This window comes from Muscardinus avellanarius (assembly GCF_963383645.1).
Source record: "Muscardinus avellanarius genome assembly, chromosome: 4".
Classification (NCBI taxonomy): domain Eukaryota; kingdom Metazoa; phylum Chordata; class Mammalia; order Rodentia; family Gliridae; genus Muscardinus; species Muscardinus avellanarius.
In genome coordinates this window covers 83,072,354-83,077,012 of record NC_137789.1, presented here as the reverse complement: position 1 = coordinate 83,077,012, position 4,659 = coordinate 83,072,354, and the positions used below count along the sequence as shown (strand labels likewise).

General features: G+C 51.9%; 1 pseudogene across 1 annotated transcript; it reads right to left on the bottom strand.

The window, feature by feature from the left end:
* Positions 1–1,790: 1,790 nt before the first annotated feature.
* Positions 1,791–3,448, bottom strand: LOC308262339 (RNA exonuclease 1 homolog; annotated as a pseudogene). Its single transcript has one exon. The product of its transcript is annotated as an RNA exonuclease 1 homolog (transcript).
* Positions 3,449–4,659: the final 1,211 nt, after the last annotated feature.

Here is a 4,659-nt window from a genome sequence, read left to right as displayed (position 1 = left end):
AAAAAAAAAAAAATAGTCTTAAAGTTAGAATGTGTCCTTTTATTGGTTTTAGCTTACCTTTCTTGAATTACTAATGTTATGGCTGTTTTCCTTAGCTATTTGAATTTCCCCTTTTGTGAAATTCCTGTGTGTGTTTCATCTATTCTTCATTACCTCCCTGATTTTCTTGATTCATAATAAGAATTTTTTATTTTTATTTTTGTGGTACTGGGTGTGGAAGCCAGGGCTTCCTTTGGGGTATACTCCCAGACCAATTTTATTATACTTTATTTGGAAACAGGGTCTCACTAAGTTGCTGAGAGCCTCACTAAGTAGCTGAGGCTGGCTTCGAATCTGTGTGATCCTCCAGTCTCATCCTCCCAAACGCGGGGATTACAAGCATGCGCCACCACGTCCGGCGAATTTTATTTTATTTTTTTAATATGGCACTGAGGATTGAACCCAGGATCTTGTGCATGGTAGGAAAACAGTCTACCACTGAGCTATACATCAGCCATTTGTGTGTGTGTGTGTGTGTGTGTGTGTTTTGCTAGAAATCGAATCCAAGGGTATTCTACCTCCAAGCCACACCTACAACCCTATTTTCCTTTTTAAAATTTAGAAACAGGGTCTCACTAAGTTGCCAATGGCCTCACTAGGTTGCTGAGGCTACCTTCTAATCTGCGATCCTCCTGTCTCAGACTCCCAAGCACTGGGATCACAGGCCTGTACTACCATGCCTGATTCTCCAATCCTTTTTATTTTTTGAGAGAGAATCTTACCAAGTTGTCCAAGTTGGAGTCACACTTGTGATTTTCCTTTCTCAGCCTCCCAAGTACTACAATTACAAGCCTACTTCCTCCTTGCTTTTTAAGACGTTGTGATTGGCTGCCCTCTGCCTCTGGCCCTGTGCCTAGGAGCCTGCTGGCCTGGCTGGCCACACACTTCCTTTCCTATGATTTCTTCTCACCCTCTCTGGGCAATGCCCACTCACCCTCTGTGCTCTTTGGGTTGCACTCCCCAACGGACTCAGATCAGCGTGCCACACTGATGTGCTGGTCGAAGTGTCCTATAATATAACCACTGCACTGAGGACAGACCCTGACAAGTACTAGTATTGTTTTATTTATTTTATTTTATTTAAAAAATCTTCACAAACATTTATTCTGTCCCTGCTTAGGGTGAGGGAGGGGTACAGAGATCCCCAGGGAGGGGAGATCTTGTCCGCTCCTGGGTAGGTAGAAGGCAAGGCCCTTGGAGTTGGCTGGGCTCTCAGGCCAGAGAGTCCAGTTGGGTTGGGAATGGGTTCTGGAAGCCGGCTGCCTGGGAGACAGAGGGAGAGGGTGTGAAACCGCCTCATTCCCCTTTGGCCTGGGGCTGCCTCACGCCCACCCTGGCCCCTAACAGAGGGAAGGCTGCACCAGGGCCCTAACCTTCCTGAGGGAAGATAACTGAGAAAGTCACCAGGTTTAAATAAAAAATAATAGAAATAACAATACAAGATTAAAAAAAAAAGACAACTATCCTCTAGCCCGCTCGGCCCCCCACTGTTGCATACAAAAGGCCAGGTGCAAGGGTTAGACCTGGCTCTGAGAAGCTGGGGGAGGCCTGTCCTGGTGTGCAGCAGTCTCCAGGGAGGACAGGCCTGGGAGGGGCAGGGGTGGGGTTCTGGGGTGGTCTCTGCGTCTCCCTCTCATGAAGCCTGCTCATCTTGCTTCTCGGTTCTGCATCTTAGTGAGATGTTCAGGGTTAGCTCTTGAGATTTACTGCACTGTTTTGCAAGAGGCCTGGTGCTAAGGATGGGCTGGGAGTCATCGCTTGGTCTTGGTGTCTTCTCGAATCTCCCAAATCACTAGGCACATGTAGGCGCTGGCATCCTCACTAGGTGCATGTAGGCGCTGTGCCCATGCACATTGTCCTGGGTCTGAGGTAAGTAAGGGAGTAAGTAGTAGGGTACTGGGGAGTAGTGCTTGTAGGGGAGGCCCAGGTGGTGGGGGACGAGCACAGATGTGTCCACCATGGTGCTGTGGATGACCTTCAAGGCCAGCAGGTCACTGTCCAGGCTGTGCCCTGTGAGGATGGTGTCAGAGCTGAACATGCTCAGCAGGATGGCCTGAACGCCCCTCAGCGTGATGCTCGTGTCTGCGAGGTTGGCCCCTGTGACCCCTGAGAACCTGGTGTTGTAGTCGATCTCACTGTCAGGCTTGACGAAGGTGTTGTATACCACCTGCATCTTTGTGTCCACCACAGTGATGTGAGTCAGCTCCAGGCTGTACGTGGTGTAAGACATCTCCCAGTCCAGGGCATGGATCCCCGCATGCACATCTTCTGGAAGCTCCTTCTTGAAGGTCCGCACGAAGCCCTTGAGGTTTCCTTCCGGCCATCCTGCACATGTTGCTTTGTGACCTGACAGCCGACAGCGACCAAGCCAATGGCTGCCGAGCAGCACATGTGCTGCGTCTTCCAGCCCCTGGCCACTCTGTTCCTCTGGAGCCGCCCCCAGTGGTAACAATACTCCTCATCGCAGACACAGCAGCCTGAGGAGGACAGGAGGTACTCGCAGCCACAGTGGCAGCAGATCTGGCAGGAGGGGTCCTTGGGCTTCTTCTCCCCTGCTGTGAAGTTGATGGTGCCACCGGCCACTCGGGATGGGGAAAGGCGTCACTGTTCTGTAGCTGCTCCTGGGTGAGCAGGTAGTCCCTGAGGCGGCTGTACAGTGCAGGCCCTTTCAGGTCTTCCACCGTGGACTGCTGGGGTGGCTGAGGGAGAAACTGTTCTTGGCGGCCAACTTGCCCCACAGCACAACATCATGGGACACTTCCCTCCGCCTGCTGGCTTTGTTGAGCCTGGGCACAGTGATGGGCACCAGGCCCCTTAGCTTCTTGAGGGTGTTCACAGCAACGTTCAGATAGATGTTCTTGCCGGGGCTGTGGTCATAGGCTCCTTCTCCTCATTCCGCGTCTTCCCTATGGCCTCCTGGTTGGACGAGCAGAACTTGAGGCACTCCTTGATAAACAGGTTGAGCTAGCATTGGCTGATGATGGTGGGGACCTTGCCCCCCAAATCTTTTGGAATAACGGGATTCTTTAGACTCTGTGGAGATGGCTATGAGTGATGCGCTTGGGGATGATGTTGGTGGTGGTGTTGGATGCCATCCCTGACAGTGTGCGAGTCTTCAGTGGCTGGCTGCCGGGCTTGGGGCCATGGGAGGCCTGGCTGCTGCTGGCTGAGATGTCCTCTTGGCACCTGTGGGGGCGGCAGCCAAGCGAGGGTTTGGGACTTGGGCGATCCTCTTCTTTGCTCCAGGGGCCGAGATGTGGACGGAGGAGGGCTTCTCGGCTGGCTGTGGGGCAGCTGCAGCCAGTTGTGGATGCTCTCTGAACCTGCTGGTGCGCCAGTAGCACACCTCCTGGGCAGTTGGGGGCTGGGCTGAGGACCCCGTTGGAGTCCTCCTCGGGGGGGGCTCCATCTGGGTGAGGATATGTTCTAGAATTTTGCCATGTGTCTAGAGTACCCAGGGCAGGGGGCTCCAGGGAGGCGGCCAGCAAAGCAGCAGGGGCTCCAGGGGAAGAGGGGCCACCTTCATAGCAACCCAGGCTTCTGGAGGCCCTGGTAGGAACCAGCCGAGCCATGGCCCTTCCCTGCCTGTGCTCCTTGCTCCTGCGACAGTTTTAAAAACATTAGCACTTGACACTGTGTGCTCCATGAGGACCAAGGCAGCTGACTGACCCTTCGGAGACTAATGCCCAGCATGATCCTGAATCTGTGCCAGGTGCCCCATAACCTCTCATCTGAAAAAGCACTGCCAAGGCCATCAGCCTAATGAATTCAATAGACTGAGTACATTTTTTATTTTTATTTTATTTTATTTTTTGGCTTGGGGCTTGAATCTCCAAGTTTTTCCCTCAGGCCTCATTCATTCATTCATTCATTCATTCATTCACTCACTCATTCATTTGGTAGTGGGGCTTGAATACAGGGGCATTCTACCTTTGAGCTACACCCCCAGCTCTTTTTATTTCTTATTTTGAAACAGTATCTATCTAAGTGGCTGAGGCTGGTCTCAACTCTGCAAATCCTCCTGTCTCAGTGTTCCAAGCACTGGAGTTACAGTTGTGTGCCATCGTGCCAGCTGGCTATTGTTTTAAATATATTCCTTGACTCTTTGAGGGAACTTTCTTCATATATCAACTCCTATCAGGTTTTCTTTCTCAATCTAGCTGTGCTGCTGGTGGTGAGTGAGAGAGAATCAGATAGCTAGTAATCTGCAGGGATAAGGAGAGGCCCTCAAAGGTCAGAAGGATGCTGGATAAAAGGCCAGAAGCAGACCACGGCTGCACTCTGTGCCGTGTGAGGCTGCACTCTGCCGTGTGCACCTTCTGGGGAGATCGTCAGAGCTGGGTAACAGTCAAGGACAAGGTCCTTGTGCAGTTTGATGAACTTGAAGACACCACTATGTGGCTTCTGAACTGCTCGAGCTGTTTATCTTTTAAAAATAGGGCTGTGGTTGCAGAGCCCAAGCCGGAGCCCGCTCTCTCCCAGCCTACTCAGCTGGACCCTGCTGGCTCCCAGCTTGATAGCGCTTCCTTCCTGGCCTCGCGTGGCTTCCTGCTCTGGCCTTATCGCCACACAAAACTTGACGCTGTACTGGAATGCACTTGTGGCCCATAAATGGATATC